The 22,605-nt window shown below is 41.0% G+C and overlaps 2 long non-coding RNA genes across 3 annotated transcripts in view; one reads left to right on the forward strand and one right to left on the reverse strand.

The window, feature by feature from the left end:
* The window catches only part of LOC107206075, a 159,902-nt gene extending 153,480 nt beyond the window's left edge, over positions 1–6,422 (forward strand). For both annotated transcript variants that reach the window (XR_001522255.3, XR_001522254.2), the window contains one exon: positions 5,519–6,422. This is a non-coding gene — a long non-coding RNA (uncharacterized LOC107206075). The remainder of the gene's footprint in view (positions 1–5,518) is intronic.
* LOC117244545 lies at positions 4,472–10,478 on the reverse strand. Its single transcript, XR_004497864.1, has 2 exons — positions 10,338–10,478; positions 4,472–4,900 (listed from the first exon to the last, which is right to left on the reverse strand). It is a non-coding gene; the product is annotated as an uncharacterized LOC117244545 (long non-coding RNA).
* Between the last annotated feature and the right edge of the window lie 12,127 nt (positions 10,479–22,605).

Below are 22,605 nucleotides of genomic sequence, written 5' to 3' on the forward strand. Positions count from 1 at the left end.
ATTAAATCCTCTCCTCCCTGTTTGGTAATTCGAGCACTTGTTTGTGAGATAAGGGAAGGTGTCAGCTCCAGCAGCATCTGAACTCACACTCTGCTTTGTATGATTTCTGTGCCCTCTTCAGTTTGCTAATCAAAACAAGTTTCCGCTGTTTTTCTTATCCCCAGAGGGTGGAACTATCCTCAGAAAATTAAAGCTCTCTTATCTCTTAATGTGTCATCACAACTAATAGCCTGGGGACTGTAAACAAGTTTAAATATCAAAACAATTTGGCTGGTGATTGTCTGTGATTATGGATTAAGAATACAAAAATTGTGCTCGCTGATATTCAAGGTAGATTGAAAACAAAGAGCCATATCCTCAACTGATGTAAATGGAGGTGGCTGAGCTGAATTGGGGGAGGAAGTCTGCTTTGTACCAGCTGAGCATCTGACCCTGGGAGGTTTTCAGAAGCTTCCATTGTTGTTTTTCGAGGTGCCAGATAATACATGACAGCACAGGGCTGATCAGGAGGAGCTTTGAGGGCCCCCGGGAGAGCCTGGATGATCTTCCCCTTCTCTGAGTTCCCAGGAGCTCAGATTCTGCTGGCTGAGCCCTCCTCTCACAGCCTCTTTAGGGAGCTCATAAATAATAACTTAGAGGAGAAATGATTTAATATTACAAAACTTTTTCAAGATCAAGTCAAGGTGCCAGCATATTCAAAAACTGTCAGATATGTCAGGGCAGGTGCTTTGTGAGGGATGTGTTTTGTATCTTTGATGTGACAAACATACTGCAGTAAATTCTCAAACATGCACTTGCTACTGCCTTTTCCAAAGCCCTGCCATCAAGCCATCACCTTTAGATCAGTCAGGCTGAGTGAAGAGATGCAAAGAGATCTTTTGCTAGAAATGCTTTTCTAAAAAAATCTTTATTTTAGAAATTGCTGTTGACAATGGCAGTGATGTGCAGCATGTTCCCCAGATTTGGGGAGATGGGAGTGCGTATATTTCATAGCACAGCTGGATTTAAAACTTTTCATGTTAGCATGTTCCTCTTCAGGAAATATTTGTGAGGCCTCACTTTTGTTATGGACCATTTTCTGCTGTAGGCTGAATAACCTATTCTTCAAAAAATCCCACAGATGAAAAACTGAAGCAGAGAGAATAAGTGGATTTCCTGTAGATATACATGAAGTCAGCAGAAGTGCAAGGAAATGAATAGTGCAAGGAGTGTCCTAACCACTGAACTGTCCTTGTCTCCCATGTGCAGTGCAGAATACACAGAATATTTATCTTTTAATGGATAGCCTTTTGGAATACATATCTTTTCAAAGGCTGATATTAGGTTAATGATGAATCTTACAAAATTAAGTAGGAAAGTCATTAATTTTGATGTGGCAGGAAAGAGCTTTCCTAATGAGGTAGTAATTAAATAAGAAGGATAGTTACTTTAAAAAAAAATAAATAAAAGAGAGAAATTTAGTGTTCTCTAGCTCTCCTACCTCAGCAGTTCTAGCAGTGGTTCTTGGTAAGGAAAAGGAATGTTTCTGTCAAGCATGAAGTACCACCAGAAAAATATAAAAAGAAAAATGTGTCATAAGAATCATAAAAATATTAAATAATGTCAAAAAATGAAATAAGTAATAAGAATGAAATAAGTTTCTAGAAGATAATAATAAAGACTGAGAAAAGGTGCCCAGAAATCCAGATGACTTTTCTATTATCTTAAGTGGGGTAATTATACTGAAACTGACAGCGACTATTTCCCCAGAAGCAAAAAACACCCACAAACCCCAGCCAGCAGAAATTCTACTCTGAGCATGAGATCTGTGAAGGTTAAAGGCTTGAGTCTGCCATTAGGAGAGAGCTACTCTTCTCCCAAGGTCAATCCTTACACATGGAGAAGTAATTTTGATTCTGGTCTCCTCACTGTACAAAGTCAACGCTCTACCTTATTTTCAACAGTGCTATATTTGGCAAAGTACTAATATAATTGTGTTTGGTCCCAGTCATGTCCTGTTTGAATGTTAAACTGCTCTTATACCAAGCCATTGTGTGCTCTCTCTTGTAGCTTAGGTGATGTATAAAACAGCGAGCAGCGCAGACCCGCTGGAGCAATCCCTCCAGGGAAACCCATGCTGCCAGTGCCCACACTATGTGTGTTTTGGGGGTTTTACTTCACACCAGCTTTTGTCTGGATCCCTACTGCCATGGGCTGAAAGCACTTTTTTGGGTATAGTTTCATCCAAAAAAGATGCAGTTTATGCAGTCCCAGGATGCACCATAGCGTGAGCCAAATACAGCACATGGGCACATAGAGACAACCTCCAACAAATCCCATTGAGCATCAGCCCACGTGTAAACCCTCACCTGCTGATGTCCCCTTGTTGCTCATCATGTTCCAGCCACCAGCCTCTCTGTGCATATTTCATTGCATCATACTGAGGACTTCTCCCTCAGTTAAGGCCCCTCAGCGGGACAGAAATAACCTGGCAATCTGATTCATGTCACCTGAACTGAAACCACCCACTATCTCCTTGCTAATAAGTACAGCATGCAGAGAGGAAAAATGTGATTGTACAACCTCAGAAAAGAGATTTTGCTGCCCAAGGACGTCTGCCTTTCTCATTAGGCAGTAATGGGTGCCTGAGAGAGACTTTAATAATAAGGCAAAGATGTGGTGGTACTTCCCCAGAATAATTTCTTAGCTTACAAAAAATTCACAACTCAAGGATTTGCTAAGCCAGAGGCTTTGTCTTTATATCTAATAGTCTATGATATGTCTCCTTCGTTTGTGAATTATTTAGCTATTTTTTAGATTGATGTTAATTTTAGGATCTAGCGTTCTGCAGGAGAGAATTTGATATTGACTTCGTGCTGCACAGTTTATTAAGAAAAAAATGGGGATGTTAATAACAGGAGATCAGACACTGTCTGAGCCCCCATGCTGCTGCCTCTGTTCACATTAATCCTGGAATCAGGATTTCCTAAGTGCTTGTGGTGCAGGGTGACTGTACCGAAGTTGAGTGCCAGTGGCTGCAGAGCAAAGGCTCCCCAGCTGGGGCTCTGCACCACTCTCTGTGGGTTTTTTGGTGTGAATGGGAAACTCTGCCCAAACCACGGGATGCGGAGTCAAATTGGACCTTCTCTGGCTTTTATCAAGACAGAATGGCTTGACCCACAAGATGCTTAGGCATGATCATATTTCTGTGGGAACCAGAATGATGAATCAAGATTGTTCAGCTCTTGCGAGAACCAGCCAGAAAGAACTTTACCTTCCCCTCAAATCCTTGCATTCCAGGCCTGGGATTTTATCAGACTATATTTGTAATCCTCGTTGATTTCTCAAATAAACACTGAAATGCAAACAGTTGGCCAGAGGGAAAACCTTCCAGTTACTGAAGGGGAAAATAACACAATATCTGAATGACTCATGGCTCTGTGGGTGAAGTCATGGCTGCGTGTCATAGCCTGGGATGTGGGTTTGTGGTCCGATGCCACATGGAGTGGATGCACTTAGGTTGTGACGTTAGCGTAAATGGCTCTGGTAGGAACTCTCCTGTGATTTCCCAGAGACAAGTTGCTTGTAAAGATCCCACTGACTGCTCAGTGGCAATTAACAAGATAGGGAGGACACACCAGGACCAGGTGTGCCAAACCCTCCTCTGGACACCAGCTGGGGCAAATACAACAAAACCCTTCTGCAGCTAGAAGAGGTAGGTCCTGCAGGAAGAATTGGAGATGGTTGTGGCTGAAAAAACACTAGAGACAAAATTTCTGAGGGCTGGAAGGGAATCTGGAGAGGGACAGCATATCCCTGTGAGGTTTGGCTGGTGCCTGTGAAATTTTGCTTTCCTAGGGCAGGTTATCCAAAGACCTTCTGGATGATCATGCTCTGATGTTTGATGCCCTTCTCCTTTGTACCCACTGCTCTCACTGACTGCAGTCTGCTGTGGATACTCTCAGGTTTCTGACTCCATTGTTATTTTTTCCTCTGATCCACAGTTACAGTAAGACAAAACATGTAAATGCTAATGCAAGTCTAAGTAAAAAGGCCTCTGCAGAGCCCCATTGCTGCCTTATTGTCACTAACCAATTGTACCTACTGGAAATCAAACACTTCTAGGAAGTTGCCAGCAGTTATTCTCTGTCCTATATATGAACAACTTGCGGATGTGACAAAAATACAGGTTGTTTTGCCTGGATCCTGAGTTCTGCCTCTCAGTCTCTCCATTGCAGGATTCCTTACCTCTCCCAGTCCTTTCCATTATTTCAGTCTCTGGCTGCTGCTCTGCAGCTGTGCAGTGCAGGAGCAGCTCAGAGGAGCTGCAGGTCAGGACTCTCCTCCGATGATAGCTGCTGGAGGGGATGTGCTCACAGAGGTGGTGGTCAGTTCTTGGGGAGCCCTCACCACCCTGAACATGTGCACTGCCTGGGAGGTACTGCTTTTGCTCTGTGAGTTAGTGGAGGGAGGAGTGAGGGTCCACTAGAGGACCAAATCAAATCTCTCTTTTAAGCAGGAGCTGCTGGGGAACAAATTTTTGTTTGGTCCCAGTCAATCTGCTTTCTACTGCAGAAATACGATGGGATACGGTTTGTAGCTTGGAAGACAGCAGCAGGGCTTTGCCTGAACCCAGATCTTGGCAGATCTCTTGGCACTGGGAGACCAGCCAACCTTTTTCAGTTTTCTGGGACACTCTGTTTTGCCCATGTGATTAAAATTTGCAGTGTTAGATAAACACAGATAAGAATTTATCCATTTCTAATTTGAACAATCAGATGTTTATCCATCGTGGGAAGACCAAGGGAGCTTCTTTGTGGCTTCAGCTGTGCTGGGAGTCAGGAATCAGGGCTCATCCCACATTTGAAGAATCTTCTTTTTTTAGGCTGGGGCTGTTGCTTGGGAAATGGCTGTATTCTCCCTGCAGGCAGATCAATACATTTCAGCTCACTGCACTGCAAGTAACTTTTCATCGTACATTAAGAACGAGGAAAATAAAAGCCAAGATGGATGTTATTTTGGTTTTGCTTTTATTTTGAATTATTTATTAAGAAGTCACTGCTGTCTTCCTTCTCATCGGGAGACAAAATGCCTTTCTCTTTAATGATTTTTTCTTAGTAAAACAGAGGCAAGGTCTTCCCAGTTTTATTTCCCTTGGTTCTGAAGTGTAAATATGGGGTGTCCACAGCATGGCAAGATGATCTCCTGCAGTCTCAGTGCAGGCAAACTCCCCACTGATGCTGGAGGAGTCACACCTCATGGTACTTGTCTGACCAGGTTTGTAATGATATAGCAGCTGAGTTATGTGTGCTAGGAGTAATTGCTGGTATGTAAGCAGAGGGTTGTAAGTAAATCACAGAATAGCCAAATTATAATTTCAATTATTTACTAAATAGCTAATAGAAATACTAATCTTTTTCAAGTGAATTTTTAATATAATGTGTTATGGGGCAAAAATTCTACCATTGGCTCCACGATTAATTTGAATTTCTATACTCCAACTAATAATCCATTTTGATGTTTTTGTTCCTAAATCTAGGTTATTCTGAAGGGGAAGATAAAGAAACTGGCCACCAAGATGGTAATCACTAGTGGAAATGAAGAAGATAAAGGCAGTCAAGAAAAGGAAAGCAAAGAAGAAACCATCTTGGCAATGCTTGGAATTATTGGGACAATTCTGAACCTCATTGTGATCATTTTTGTGTATATTTATACAACGTTGTAAACTAGAAGGCATGCAAATAGACCAGATAAAACGGCCATTAAGAGTGACAACAAACATTGCCGACTATTGACAAGTTCTTTAATCAGAATTGACTCTGTATTATATTAACACATCATAAAAGCACTGCCTGAAGGCAGCGAAGACTGAAGCACAATTAATTTAACAAGACTTTTTCACACAGTAATAAGCTTAACTCTTCTCTCCTGCCCTCTCCCTCTCAGTTTGGTTTTCAGTTTGGGGGAGAATGACTGCAGTTATGTAAGTTGTAGCTTTGAAGAAATCCACCAGGGATATGTTGTTTTAACACAACAAAAAGAAAAAAAAAAGGAAAAGAAAAAAAAAAAAAAGGAAAAAAAGGAAAAGAAACTGTACACTATATATAATTAGAAATGTATGCTGTGTACCCGCAAAGATTGAACTCAAAGATAGCTTCATAGCACAGATCACGTGTCTGTTAGGTCAAATGGTTTTTTCTCTTGGTTTTTGCTTTTACTTACATTGAATCTGACAAGCTTTTTATTTAGAATGAACATATGGTGCAATCATGAAAAAAACAATTCCATTGAGCAAGGTCTGCCTAAACCTGATAAAATGTTGGGAGAAATACATTACATGGTTATTTTTCCTTTCTCATTTGCTTAACGTCTGTGTCTGTTCATACCAATGTTTATAAATATATATTTTTAATAAATGTGCTATATTTTTAGCATGAACCAAATATTTGGAGACACTTGTATTCATGCAGCTAAATTTTGTTTGATGAAGTGCCCCTTTTGACAATGGATGTTATTTTTCTCGGCAATTATACAGCAGTCTTGTTTGCAGCCCTCTCACTGAGGTCTGAAGCAAGCTCACATCATGCTCACATGCATGACTTGAAGTTGGAATGTCAGCTGAAAAGCATTGCTGCTTAATATGGGAAATAGCAAAACATTTTAAGGTGACCTTTGGAGACTGGTTGCAGAAAGAAGGCTCTATTTATAGTTAAAAAATGAAAAAGCAAATGAAAGCAATACTGAAGCATCTCACAAAATATTGCAAAATTCATAGAATTTATGGCTTTCAGAATCTGGTCACGCTCTCTAAGTACTTGTGCTGAGAGAAGTGAGCAGAGTTTTATACAGTTGGAAAGAGAAATTTATAGAGCCTATAGCGAAGAGTTTGAGTGAAATCCAGACTGTAAATATGGGGTGTATTTTAAATGTGAGGATCATTAACCCTTTATGCTTCTCTGGTATGTGCTTTGACTGAGTTGGTGCAGTGAAATTCTCTGACTTGTGTTTTTGACAGGAATGTACAATGATGATGATCACCATTTTTCTTCAGAGTTCAGTACCTATAAATATATGAAGCATTAAAAAAATGAGACCTCAATTCTGCCTCAAGCTGCCTAAGTACATTGCCCACTAACTCTGATATAGCCTCTTAAAAAATAGGTCAATTAATTGTTTACTGACTTGTGGTTTGGATTGTGTCCTCAGATGCACAAGGAGGATTGGTACTGAAGCCAGCTAGAGCTGTGAAAATTTTGACCCTAGAGTCTCATTAATTTTAGTGATCAGACCTGTCCCTCTGGAATCAATAATGAGTTTTTCACCATTTTCCAGGGTCTAGGAATGATCTCAGAATTACAGAATTTCAATGAAGGATATAAAAGAAAGCCTGGAAAATCCTGAGGGGCACCTCTTCTAAACAGAGGTGTTTAGTCTCTTATGGTGTCATACAGTCAATAACAAAACCATTAAGAGTAGGAAAAAGGTCAGGAAATAAATTACAATGAAACCCAATAAGAAGACTGAAGGAAAGCAGAGCAAAAATAATCTCATGTTAATGAAAACATGACAGGGTGAGAGAGGTGAGAAAATGAGCAGAGATTTAAAGTAGAAAACAGAACAGAAAGCCAGTGCCATGCATGCCAGCATGGCTGAGGAAACACTTGTGTTTGCACAGTGCTGGTAGAGCTGCAGGTCTCAGAGAAGACAAGAAACAGTGGTGCAGGAAAGTATAGCTCAGTGAAGGTGATCTTGTTTTTAAATTTATAGTTATTTATTGATAATTCTAAGGAATCGGTAAACTCTGCTTTTTGATCATCCTGATGGCTAAAATATATTTTACTCCACTAGGCATTTTTTCTTCTGTTAAAACTACTGCTGCTCACAGCCTGTGGCTTTGTGCACCTGCACACGCTCCAGGCACCAGTCTGACTTCAGCCAGGATCTTTTCTGCAGATATTTCTCTTGAAGCTCTCCTCCTCCTTTTCCAGCAAACACCACAGCAATCTGCCAGAGGCTCACGCTCATCTTCCGGAGGGGCAGCCTCTGAGCCAAAAGATGAAGTCTCATGTCAGATATTTCTTTGCCTCTCTGCATCTAGAGGTAATACCTGTCATCTTCTTGTGGGCATGAAGATACTTGACAAATCAAATTTCATGAGGGGTTCTACTATTGTTACAAATTAAAGCTGTGCATTGGAAAACAGCATAAGACACCTCACCCACTAAAGTAAAGCAGTACTTCTGCTGCTCAGCACAGTTGCACTTATTCAGACATGGGCCAGCACCTTCAACAAGAGAGGTACAGCCAATAGCCCAAATAAGCTGAAATGGTGGAGCAAGAGCCTAAGGATTCCATGTTTTGTCTGCTGTACTTTGCCTGTTAGTCTTGATGTAGGCAGTGTTCCCAGGTGGACTATCACCCCCACCACAGCAGCTGTGTGCAGTGTGCTTTGCCACAGGACTTTTACCCCTCTGAAAGAGGAAGAAAGGTTTATCCTATTCCACAAAAAGTTTAACATTTAATATTTTAATTTTACAGGTTTCTGTTCACAGATAGTTCTAGAAATATCCTGAAGCAATTTCTTCTTAAGTAGATTCATTAAGTATTCATTTAAAGAAAAGTGAAGAGTTTCCTTCGGGGGCAATTTCTTTACCTTTTATTTGGTACTCATGAGCATTGGAGGGGAAAAGTATGTTTTCAAGAAGGATAGTGGAAAAGGAATATTCTATACAAGGATTTGAAGATGTGCCTACCCAGGCACCTGTGGGCAGGCCTGCTCTTGGCTCAGTGACAGCTGGAGCCAAATTATCCTCAAGGTTTTTTTTTATGTGAGCAGTTTTCACATACACCTATAAGAAATATTCAACTAGGTAATATATAGGTCATGGATACCTGATAGCTAGTAACTTCTCTATAAACAGTTGAATAAAATCTTTTATTACAAGAGTTGAATGGTAAATCTGCTTTGGCAAGGAAATATCCAACAGTCTCATTTTTGGCTTGACTTACATGTAATGCAAACAGTTTCCAAAATAAATTTTAAAAAATGAAGTATCAGTCCATTAGTGGCAGGAATTCTCATCTTTGCATTTGAGTAGAAGGAAATTAATATCCAACATCATAATAAGATATTAAAGCATCGCCTTTTGCTTCAGGCAACTAAGAATATGATTACATATCCTATGTAGTTTGATGGTCTGTGTCATGAGAATGAAAAATATTCTCATGAGGTTACAGAAAGATGGCACTGTCACCATTAGTATCTGTTGTGTTGGTTGGTGGATACAGAAGACTTTCAAGAAGGGAGACAATAAAACTGTTTTGCACACAACAGGATCAAGAGAAAGAAAACAGGTTACTGCCCTCCAGTCTGGTTCCTACAACTGCATTGTAGGAATCCCATCTTCATACAGGAATGTCTCATCCTGTGTGTTGGCTGTCAGGGCAGTTCTTTCAGTTATGTACCTTCTGCTCCTTCCACCTACACCTCTGCAGCACTGTGTGGCTCATTGTGCCTGAGGAGAGTTTGAACACAAACCCAGCCTGGCAGCCTCTGAAAGAAGTTGTTTTGTTTTACTGTAGTGTAAAATCTTCTATGGGCCCGAGTTTTATTATTTTAAGGACAGTCAGTAATCATCATCATGTTACTACTCTCTGATAATCTAGGGGATACTTTGTGAATTCCCAGACAAAATCCCACCCCTGCCCTACGGGTAAAATTTTGATTCAGTAGGCATCAAAATACAAAAGAAAGCTTCAGTTACATCACAAACAAACTTCAGTATGAAGCATTGCTTAAGTCCACATGTCTTACATTTCCATTTAATCTACACACTAGAGCTCACCCCAAATGCCCTGAGATCTCACTTGTGTCAAGAGATCTCTTCTCTTCTGAGCTGGAATTACCATTTCAGTGTGAATTATGGCATATGCAGAGAACTTGGCGCATAGAGGGAAAGGATAAAAATTAACTGAATTAAAACACCAGGGATGCAGCACTGCAGAATTTACTAATTCATTTGAGGTCTAACTGGAGTACTTTGTTTCTGGATAGCCAATATTTTAGAGAAAAGATATTATTTTTCCTTGGAAAGTTTCTGGAAGAAATATGTCTAAGTGAAAGAAAGAACCTCATTAAAAATATTTCAGCAGCAGTCCTCCAAAGAAAATGCTTTCCAGGACCCTGAGTGGCTTCCTTCCCAAGAGAACTGTTTGGCAGCCCAGGAACACAGCACACATACATGTAAGCACCTCTTGTTTGCTAAGAGGCTTTGTCTTCTTTGGAACAGAATACACAGATTTACAAATTTATGAAACAGCACATTATGCAACATCAACAACAAAAAAAATCTGTTTACCTTTATTTCCAGCAGATACACTACAGACACCCTGCAGAACCTGCACTGCTTCCATACCTGGCTGTGTGTTTTGGAGGCTCATCCCAGAAGGTCTAATAAAGCCAGTGTAGCTTTCTTTCCCTACTGCTGGTCCAAGAGAAACAAAACCTATTCAGTGTGGAAGCCTCCACACCAGACCGAAATCCCACATGCTTCTGTATGCATTTATCTGCATATGAACCATCTGGTATCCAATAAGACTTTCCTTGTCTCAGGCATTAGGTTTGCTTATCTGCATTTCACCTGGGGACTCAGACGGTGAAAGGCAATTTGTAGAGCTGAAAGCACCCAACTGTTTCCAATGATCCAGCTTTACATAATGGAGCTGTCTCCTGGAGAACACCTGTTGACGTGCATGGCACTTGCATGGCACCACACACCATCCTCCTTGTGTGGTCTCACACTGACACATCCTCTGAGACACCCAGAGGATGGGGCTGGGCTGTAACTGGCCCACGCAGCCAAAAAGTGTGCAAGAGAAAGTGTTCTTGCAAAAGCCTGGATAGCAAGTCAAGCTCTGAAGAGTGAAAGGACATCCTGCCTTGTTCATAGAAAGGCACTTAGGTATGCCCACTGGGATCCCTTCTTCTGCAACCAGTCCCAGTTCAGCTGAAAGTGACCCATGCACCACCCTGAGCCTCTTGCGGCAGCTGCAGAACCTCCTTCTCCCTGAGAGAAGTAGGCAGCTCTGGGCTTTCCTAATCTCCTAGAAATGGGAACCATGTCACACTTGCATGGCAGAAATAGCAGCAGGAGCATCCATTTCTGACTGACAACAGCAAGGCCACCTGCCTAGGGATGGATACCCCTTTTCTCACCCATCATTCCTCATAGTCTGGGAAATTCAAGTTATTTGCCTGGACTCCAGGTTCTTCACACTCAGTCACCATTTAGACTGAGGCAGACTTTCATGATGCTGAGACTTTGTTAAACTCAAATGGCTCCTGAAGACAAGTTTTCAGGAGCATATTAAATGTCATGATACCTTAATCTGGCCTTGATATCGTGAAGGTGTCACCATAACGAGCCTTGGGCATTGTCACTCTCTGCCAACAAGGTGTTAAGGGACAAGCATTAGCAAGGAACTTCACATGGGAGCCATGGGAAGCCAGAGGCAATGCACTGTGGCTGCTTTCCCCAGCACTTACCTTCTTGAGGAGCAGTGGTATTATGGTGGATTGATACTGGTGGTGGGTAAATGTAATAAAATGTTTGTGTAGCAAGGCGTGATTTCTCACCTTTATTTCCTGCAAACTTAATGGGAAAGGCTTTATAAATAATTCTGGCTTTGTCAATTTAAAATATGGATTAAAATTTGCTATCTATGTTTTCAAATTTTAATGTGCTGCTTCTTTCTCTCCCTTTACCAAACAATTCAATTTTAGTTTTGCAGATGCCATTCTTGTTTCTGTAATAATGATGGTTAATGCAAAAGCATTGGTACTGGATGCAAAAGAAAGGAATGAAGATTATATTGTCTGTGTTGTATTATTCCGTTCTTGTGAGTGCTCTTCTGACTACCAGTAGTCAGTGCTTTTCTTTGCATCCGGCGCACAGAGTTAGCAGTATTTTTATAATTTGATATGATTATTTCTGGAATTCTGTGGGACAAAGTTCCATTGTTTAAAGCAGTGCATATTCAAAAAAATGTCAGCAAACTGAAAAGTAGATGAAATGTTTTCATTAACTAAAAGAAAACCATGTCAGACATAAACATTTTGTGCAGATTCAAAGTGACATCACACAACTATTATTCTTATACCCCTACTGACATTGTACAACATACACCAGGACAGAATTTAGAAGCTCACTCTGCTAAGACTATTCATGTACTAGCTCAGATTAAGGGGCTAAGTCCCTTTACAGTTAATATACATATGAATATGTATTTGTAGGTTTGGGGCATTAATTGACAGCTGACAACTCAGCTGAAGCAAAAATGCAGCTAATCTGATGGGGAAAAATAAGAAATTTCCTGTACAGTTTCTCTTTGTCTCATTGACCTTATTTTCAGCTGATTTTTTTTCAGACTGCATGACTGATGAGAAAGCCTGTCTAACCAATGAAAGAATAAACACCATAGAGGAATATTAAATCTACATTTTCTATCAGAAACTAAGCATTTTCCTAAATTGCTTTAAAAAAGCCTCAGAGCTGAATGTTTTACATTTTCCTTTTTGTTTCACTGTCAGCCAACACACTATTTCTATCTCATTGTATAGTAATATTATGTACAATTTCACTGAGCTGTGGAAACACCAGCAAATGGATTTTGCATTCTTTGTTGCTTTTTAAGTTTTATAAACCTCTTTCCAGTACATACCCATCATGTGCTTTAAAGATCATGAGGAGAAATATACCACATCCTAAAGTACTATACAATTGTCCAAACCTCACTACAAGCTTAGATTGAAAATATGTTACCATTTATGCAAATCATGGGTGATATTTCTTGAGACTGTTCTTATGGTCCAAGTGACCCTGATATGGTGCTGCATACAATATTAGATTATTTTGTTTTTAGAAAAAAAAAGGGTCCAGCTGTGAAACTCCTTGAAACAGTGTATTGCACTGTATTTGCAATTTACAGAGCATGGCAAAAAATCTGATGACCACAGACAGTGCTCAGCTCCTGGCTGACCTTCTCCCATGGGGCAGCAGCCCTTGGTGTACCCTGACAGACCAAGTGTTCAGTGCCCTCTACACTTGATGAAAGGCAATAATAGTCAAGTCATTAACATCCCAAAATTTGAAATGTCACCATTTTCTGTCTGGTTTCATTGGTCTAGAGGAAAAAAAACACCTCCAAGCAGCAGCCTAGCATAAACAGAAAAGCAGCTAGTGATTTCTTAAGGTGCTGCTGAATGTCTCTCCTCAAAATACATCTTTTTAGAGAAGTGGCTCTCAGAAGCTGTGAAAGGCCCTTGGCAGCACCTGGTGCCATCCTCATCCCCAGAAAGTCTCCACTGCTTTGACTTAAGTGGCCTGAAAAGGCATCTTCCTAAACAGGACCATGCCAGTTCCACAGAGGATGTGTGTGATGCTGCAGTCCCTTACTCTCCACTCTCCATATTTTCCTGTATGTGAATAGAATAGAATAGAATAGAATACTTTAGTTGGAAGGGACCTACAGAAACCATCTGGACTGTCCAAAAGCTAGAACACATTACTAAGGGCACTATCCAAATGCCTCTTAAATACCGACAGGTTTGGGATACCAACCACCTCTCTAGGAAGCCTATTGCAGACCTATTCCAGACCACGCTCTTGGTAAAGAAATGTTTCCTAATGCCATCTCTGGATTTCCCCTGATGCAGCTTTAGACACTGTTCCTAGATCATGTATCCCTGGATCCCAGGGAGAAATGTTTAGTACCTTACTCTCTACTTTCCCTCCTCAGGAAGCAGTAGACGAGTTCCACCCTCAGCGTTTTTTTCTAGGAACTAGACAATCACAAAGCCTTTATCCAGTCCTTGTAGGAGCTGACTCACTTCTTGGTAGAGTTTGAAAAGGGAGCAGTTTTCTGAATCTGTATTCCTCATGCCACCTCCATGTAACAGACTGGGTGGGAGGACCACAGATGAAGGCCTGGGTATCCAGCTGAGAATCTTCTTCTCTAAAATTTGACTCTGTTTGGTGTAAAATTCTCAGATTGTTTAAGGATAGTTTTCAAGTGCAGTTCAACTTTTAAGAGTCACTTATATGAGTCTTACTTGTGAGCACTTCCATGAGATGGTGTTGAAGGATTGCAGTAATGGCATGTTTCATCCACAGTGCCTGGAGTGCTCACAAATTCTTCATTTTTAATTGCAAGCATATTCCCATCATCTCAGAGACTAAATGAGATACAAAACTAGCAATCAGAATAGAATCATAGAATGGTTTTGGTTGTAAAGTAATTTCACTCCAACTCCCCCTGCCATGGGCAGGGACACCTTTCACTAGACCAGGTTGCTCAGAGCCCCATCCAACCTGTCCTTGAGCACTTCCAGGAAAGGATCGTCCACAGCTTCTCTGGGAAGCTTGTTCCAGTTCTTCACCACTCTCACAGTAAAGAATTCCTTCCTATTAGATCCAAAACTTGCCCCTTTTCAGTTTTCAGTGGAGGCACTTAGCTCCCAATCCCCACCCTCTGTCCAGCCACTCAAGAGGTGTGAGAAGAGAGATTGCCATTGAAGACTGAGGGAAAAAAGTTGTTGAGTACCTCAGCCTTCTCCTCATCCATTTCCAGTTTCCCAGCATTGCTTTTCAGGGGGATGACATATTATTTGAATTTCATTAGTAGAGGCTAGTAATTTGAATTGATTCAAACATTTTTGCTTGTCTGAAAATAAAGGGTCCTTACAAAATTAGTGGCAAAAGTAGAATTATTTTGATGCCATGAAACCTGAAGAGGATAAAGATCCCATGTTATTAAAATATCATAATTAATAGCAGCTGATACCCACTTTTAGTTCTGAGACATCTCTGCAATTGTCAACTGAGCTTAAAAATTTTGTGTAACATTTTGTTGTTTTGCAGAATAAAGTAAAAGGTCTGAAAACAATGATCCTTGTGCTGCAATTCCACTGCCTGGAAACTAAATAAAGAGATCAATAGGCATGCAGAGTGTTTCTCCATTAGTCCATGCTTGGTTTCTAGAAGGACACACTGAAGTGTGACTTAACATTGAAAAACTGGCTGGTACTTTCCAATATCCTTTCACATCAGCAATTTTTTATTTATAGTCTTGTCCCCTGTACAGAGGATGGATACTCTTCCTTTTAACTAGATGGTTTCTTCCTTCTATGTGTCTTTTTACTCATCAAGTCCCGTGGGTATCAACGTTGTTGATACGTCATTGCTGAGAAGTAGTTTTAACAAAGGAAATTAAATAATCCAGTTGTAAAAATAAAACATATCTGTTTGTATCAATCAGTTCAAGGTCCATAGACCAAAATGTATATAATCCTATAAGAAATAAGTACTTTTTAGAAGCCATGATTTCCTGAGGAGTGGTGGAAGCAGAAGGATAAACTGCGTATATCCAAAGGCTCTTTGAAAACTACCTTGAAAATTATAACTTTATTGTGTGAAAGTTAACTATATTAGTTCAATTCAGTGTATTTTCTTTGGTAAGCTATTTTGCATTATGTTCATGTACACACAGGGTGGTGTTTCCCAGCTGTCAGTCCAGCCTTTGTTGAAGTTACATGACTGGAGCTGAAGGCAGAATCTAGCTCCCAGGTCTGAATCCAGCAGAGCATTTATATTCATAATTCTGTCCAAGAAAGTGCATGGTCCTGTTGGCTTTCTGGGCTGCCCATAAGCTTGAAAGTAAGGATGAGCTTAAGTGCTTCACTGGAGCAGGGCAGTGTCCTGCAGCTGTGCTGAAACACTCAGTCCATTTTGCTTTTTAGGGAGGTTATTACTGCTTGAAAGAGGTATTTCTCTGAAATAGAAGGGAACAAATGTCCCAGAGCACTCATTCATTTCCCTCTCAGTCCCTCTTCTCCTTTCTGCAACTCCCTTCTTGTTTCCTGGCTCATAACATCAGCCTGGTCCATTCCTTACAAAACATTGTAGCAAAACAGTCTTGTTTAAGTGGCTAGCTCTCTCTGCTTTATGTGCTTCTGATTTAAATTGAGATCCTCTTCCTTGCCCAAGGGTCTATTTTATCTTCTGATCCCATTTCAACTACCAATGTCACCAGTTTTGCTGAGCATCATCATTTCCCAGAGCCAGAACAGCTATGGGCTGTTCCTCCTGTATACCTGGCATGCTTTGCCCTTTCTACCAGCTCTGCTCCTTTCCTCATTTAAAGTTTGCCAGAAAAATGTCCCCACCACACAGTGACAATACAGCTACCCCTCAGCTGAGCTTTTATGTCTGGGAGCAAAAAAGGCTGGTGAGCGAGACCCAGCCCCAGGGCAGCTGCAGAGGGTGGTATGAGCTACCAGAACTTCTTGGACTGAAGTGCAACCATCAGAGCCTGTGGTGAAACACTTTGAGCCATAAAGGAAGATCAGTATACAGGAATCTATGACTGAATGCTGCAATCAGTGCTGCATTTCAAGGATGGTCTAAAATTCCTTCCTTACCCACTTTGGTTAAGAGAGAAAGAGCTGAAGAGTGGAGATGTCAAAGACTCTCACAATGAGGCCTCTGAGGTTTTTTATAAAACTGCTTAGAAAAAAGTTGAGTTTATTTTCTGCTACAATCCCATTCTTCCTGCAGTGCTAGTCTTACAGACCTAGTGATGGTGGCTGAGGTGATTTCATGCTCACAAGGTCACAGCTAAACTAACAGAACCTTTGCAACAGTCTGTAAAGAAGCTGAGGTCCTAAATTGCCCATTTGTGATTCTGTATGGCTTTTGAGCTTTTTCATTTCAGGGGATTGGAAAAGACCTAGAAGACACAGGCAGATCTGAGGTTGGTCTTGAGATCTTATGTGCTCCATTACAGCAGATGTGGCCGTGCTGGTGGTGAAGAGGACGTGGGATCAGGCGAGTGCTCTCCATGGAGGCAGCATGGTGCTCTTCATGAGCAAACACGTGTCCCTCAGGATGACTAAGAGCAGGCTTCAAGGAAACACAGGAAAAAAAGCAGCATGAATCATCCATGGAATGTCAGTTTGCATGTGTCTTTATCTGGAATGCAATTATTTTTATACACAAGTTTAATTAATTTTTCTTTATGTTTCCTCTGGGACGACATTTGTTGTCATTCTCCTTGCCGGGTTCGACACACGGTTGTGCTGTCAGTGACTGCTTTGGCAGTGGGAAGCCCTTGAAGTGAGCGTGGCTGCCCCCAAAAGCAGTCTCAGCTGGAGACAACAGCCTGAGGGTGTTCTGTGATGAAAATTGTATGTTCTGTTTCACAGCTCTGTCCTACACCTGTGTCTGAGGCCAAAGCTCATGGTCAGGGCAGAGTCAGAGATGTTTCAGCTTTGGGAGCCGCTGTGCTGGCCCTGGCCTTCCCCTGACTGCAGAGAGACAGAAACCTGCCACATGAGCACCCTGCCCAGCAGGCCTAGCCACATTTGGGGCAGAACTGAGGTGCTGATGAAGCCTCTATGCTGAGGTAGCAAGGAGTGCTTGGGAAAACAAGATGTATAGAACCAGTTTCTACCGAGTGCAAGCACAGGGAAGTGGTCTCAGGAGGAGAGCTGGGAGTGTGATGTGGCAGCTGGAAGTCTGTGGAGGCAGCTGTGGAAGGGGCAAGGGCAATTTCCCAGTTCCTCCTTGTTCCTTCATGTCCACAGGGATAAACCTGAGGCAAAGGTTTAGGCTAGGAAGAAATAAAAGTGTTTTGTCCAAAAAGTAGATTTACCCTTGCCATCAGGAGAAAGGCTGTATCTTAGGGCATTGGACTTTTGTTGATTTTATGTTTGTTTGGTGTTTATCCCCTTACCCATGAGAAAAGGGCTCTGACTTTTCTGTAGAAGTAAGTTGTTAAAGCTGTTCCCCGAAGATTTGATTTTCTCATTCAGGGTGAAAGCAGCCCATGGCTCTCCTGTGCAATAGAACCTAGGACATGAAGGAGAGATTAAACCTTCCTGCAGTAAATGTGTTACTTTTACCTATTAATATACTTACTGCTCTTACATATGAGTTTAACTCATGAAAATATTTGGCTTTTCCTCACTTATATAACCACCTGCCATTGGAGTTCCTGTGGCAGCTGCCCTCTGGGCATGTGTTGGGAAGCAAATGGCAGGGAGTTTGCTCTGCCCAGGATGGGAAAGCACTGAAGCAAAGGCATGAAGGTAACTCTGGCCAATGCTCTGAGCCCCCTTATCTCACCTAGACAATACAGCTCAATCCAGTGCCACAAAACCAGTACAACATCTGACAAAACCAGACAAATTAAGGAGTACCAGCCTCTGTCAGAGGCACAAAAAGTTTTTCAGAATGCCCCTGCTCTTGGGAGTAAAACTGAAATAACCCTGTTCAGCGCAGTAGAGTCTCTGAAGGAATTAATCTAGTTTAAGCAGAATGAAAACCCTGTCTGCCACTTGTTTCTGGCATTTTCCCAGCATGTCTTCTGAGCACAGAATTCTCACTGCTGGCCATTTCCCCTTGTCCTCTCTCTCTACCATCTCATTGGTATTATTTCAAGATTTGCATTGCTTTTCTCAACCCTTTTTTGCTGGCTACTTCAGCCTTTCATTTATAAGAGATGTGAAATTTTGCTGTCCTCTTGAGTATTTTTCATTTTGGAGTATGTTTAGCCTATGTGCTTTGAAACATAAAATTTTCTTATATATTTTCTTCTTTTGCACTATTTTGAAATTAAATTTTGATATTGTGCCTTTAAAGAAAGGCATAATGCTTTTATTTCCATTTTTTATGGTACCTCATAACATGAGTTTGACCCTTTCTGTGCAAAATCCTTGCCAACATTTTGCTTTTTTTAGCCTTTTGAAAGCCATAAATAGCACTTCTGCATTCTTGCATATTTTCTAAGAGTAAAAATGCATTGGAAATTGTATTTCTTCTCTCCTGTATTAGGACAGGAGAGGCAAGGAGAAATTCTGTCATTTACTTGAGTATCACTATACTTACAGCTAGGGATGTGAGTTGTGGGTGCTGCATCAGTGCTAACAGAGATGTTCATACTCTTCATAGTAGCTTCAGCTGGTCCATCCCCACCCATGTGTGCTTTCATCTCATCTCTTTGTATTTACTTTGTATTACTTCACCTTTCCTGGAATAAGCCAGTAAGCCTTTGGCAACCCAAGTGCTGCATGAGAAGATCCCTACTCTCACTCTACATGAAAGTTAATCAGGAGTTTCATAATTGCAAGGCCCAGACAAGAAAAATTGGAAATGGCAAAACTAAAATCAATTTCTTTTGTCTATATTCACAAGAGACAAATGATCAATTTAGTGGCAGGAAAGCTTCCTGATTTGTCATATGTGTTAAGATGTTACTTATGCATCTGCACTTTTCAGCAGGTATTTCTTAACTTTCTAGAAAAAATGATAAAATTTCCTGTGGTTCAGAGTTTCCACTTCAGAAAAAAGTTGTACAATGCAGCATGCACTGTGGACAATTCAGTACAGACTGGACATTCTTACAGAGCTAAGTTTGAGGTATAGCTGAATCCATAAACAAGGAAAAGTGAAAGCTTTGCCATTTCCCACAAAGATGACTAAAAGCTAGAAGCCTTGATCTAAAAGCTCATCAATATTTTTAATTGAAACCTTTTAAGAGCATTTTGCATTTGACTCCATCTTCCATAAAGTTAACAGAATGGGCAGAAAATACTCCACAGTTACAGATGATACTTCACTGTGGAGGAAGCCCACACTGTACAGTGAGTGCATGTTTGAGGAAAGGATTGATTGGTCCTTAAGCCTGATTTAGTAGTGGTTCTTCTAATACAGAGGAGCACATCAATGGTGTCCTGGAAGGGAATGCTGGGCACTGGTGACACATAAGGTGTTTGAAAATCTTGGATGGTCCTTTGAGACATGCTGCAGTTTCCTGGGATATTGCTCCCTATTGCAGTGACACTGGTGGCTCCTCCTGAGCAGGAAAATATTTGTCAAATTGTAGGCTTAGTCTGTCCAAATTAAATGAATTAAATTTATTTTTAGAGTTTTCCATTCTTTGTGACTTTTGTCTTCCTCATTGCTGGTCAGGATGGGGAGACAGAGGCTGTCAACTAGCTGGTACAGATTCTGTAGTCCAAAAGCCCTTCCCAGGGCTTTTGTGATTCTCTGTGTGGTGCATCAAGAGTATTCAAAGCTAAACATTACTATTCTGATGATCCCTTCCCTCTGTTTTGGTCTGGAAGTCTGTGGATCTTTTCTGTGAGACAGAAGCACTGGTCTCCTTAGGCTTCTGTTCCCCTCCCAGTTGTAGAGGAACCCAGCATTCAAGCAGGATCTGTCCCCGCAGAGCTGCTCGTGGAGTAAGTTGCCAGCGAGCTGTGGTGTGTGCTCCCCCATGGCTTGAAATATTGTCAGAGGGAGAATCTGTGGAGGATTGCTTGTCATCTGATTGTATTGTTTTTCAACCACACAAGCAATAAATATTTAAAGTCTGGTTGTAGGCGATGTAACAGCTCTGTAAATACACGCTTCTGAATACAGAAGTAAGAGGCTGATCTTTTCTTTTAAGAGGAAGCAAATACATCTCTGTTTGGCATAAAGTGTCCTCCTACCCATTCTTTAAGGAAGAATATGTTGAGGCAATTTTTCTGCTATGAATGAAGGTGAAAACTAAAGGCAGAAAAGTACTGCTGCATATTTATTGCTACCTCCTGGCAATCCTCTGTTCTTTTCCATTTGTCAGATCGAAGTATTAGATCAAAGTCCAGAAAAGAAAGGCAAAGAGTGAGAGAGGGAACTGAGAGAAATGAGCAGCTTCACCCTTTCTCCTGCTGCATTCTCTCTCCCTGCCTGTCCCCACCCTGTTTTTTTCCTGACAGAGAAGCTGTGAACAGTAATAGAGATAGGAAGCAGTATGGGAGTTCCTGTGACATTTTCTGTCTTCTCTACAGCACCACATGAATTCCAACTAATTTGGCTTTAGAGGATTACTTGCAGTTATTTTTCATAAACTGAAGCTGAGTATTGGCATGAGCCTGAAGATGCTGAGCCCATATCAGCACTAGTGGAAAAGGGCAGCTGTGGCCAGAGAGGTGAGAAACACTCATGGGTGTGAGTCAAAAGTGAGTACATGATCCTTGTCCTTGGACTTTGACCACAGACTTTGTGTAGTGTGGAAATAAATCCAGGCCTCTTTTGATGTCCCTTGTTATAATTAAATTAGATTTTTTGCCTTTAGAATAGTTTTGTAAGGGGAAAAAAATACTCTGGCATTGACTGAAGGGAGATCTAGGGTCTCAGCTGATTTAAGCTGAGCAGCAGAGTTATGGTAGTGGGGAAGTAGCTGATTCTGAACATTGTTCTCTCTAGCTTTCCTGATTTTTCTTTTTTTCAGAAGAGATTCCTGTATTTTTAGAGGTGATTTGAAGCAGTGCTTTTGCAATTGAGAAGTAACTTGGTGATTTGACTCATGTGGTTTGTTTCTCCTCTGTGAGGCATAGTTAGTAAAGTTTTTTGAATGTATAAATGATTAGCTAAATGTGATGATGTGTGAAGAATCTTACACCCCTGCTGTTTCTGGAATCCATTTAATGAACAAATTCCTTAGTGGTCATCTCAGAACAAACCATTATCAAACAACTCTTACCTACTAAGAGAAATTTCTTTTTCAAAAAGCATAGCTTAGGCATAGTAGAATATTTATTACATGTCTGGCAGTATTCTTCTGCCTGAGGGATGGACTGCAATTACAGCATGGTAAATATTTCATTAGAACAAAGCAAAACTGCATGGGAAGTAGCCTTCCCTTTATTTAAAACATTTATTAAAATACAACGTTAGAATCTACATGGGAATAATTCTTTCTACCTAATCCACCAACTAAGCTACAGTTTTAGGCGAGACATTTTGTTATTACAAAATCTTGCATATTAGAGCAATCTATCTCCTCCTCTGAGAAAGATGGACATATTAACACAAATTAAACTTAGTGTATACCAATGCTCCTTATACCATTCTGGCTTCTTCAAGGAAGGAAGAGAGAGCAGGGGAAGAGATTTCAGTGCCCTTACAAAATCCTTTCCTTTCAAAATGACAGTGTAAATGTAGTCCAAGTACAAGACCTAAACACAAATGAATGTTGAATTCTGTGTACAAGAGTGGGAAGTAGTGACTCGATAGTGCATAACCATGCGTGTGCAGTTTTGGAGAGTAGTGTTCTACTTAAGATATTTCCTGAGTTCAGCTTGTCCACTTCTCTGGACAGTGAAAAAAAAGACAAAAACAATTTTTGAGGGCTCCTCCAACTGCAGCAATTTTCTTAGTGAATAGAAAAGTCATCTAAGAGCACATATGAGGAATGAGGTCTTGCTGAACAGTAACCTGGCTGTGACTCCTTTTTACTGGAGATCATCTTTCTACTAGACCACCAGATTATACAATGTTGTCCTGGGCAACCCAATGTGTTACTGTATTCCATGTCTACCTGCACCCAAAAATATTACTGTGTCTCTAAGACCCAGCAGCTGGACACAGAGACACAGAGGTCAGCGTGCCAGGTCCTTCAGAGGTCGGGGTCCCTCAGGCAGAATTCTCTTGCCCTTTCCCTTTCTTTCTTGAGGGGAAGTTGGAACAGAGCAAGGCAGAAGCCTTCCTTTGTTCTCTCTGAGCTCCTTATCTACTTGCAAGA

The sequence above is a fragment of the Parus major genome, chromosome 5, assembly GCF_001522545.3.
Source record: "Parus major isolate Abel chromosome 5, Parus_major1.1, whole genome shotgun sequence".
NCBI classification, from domain to species: Eukaryota; Metazoa; Chordata; class Aves; order Passeriformes; family Paridae; genus Parus; species Parus major.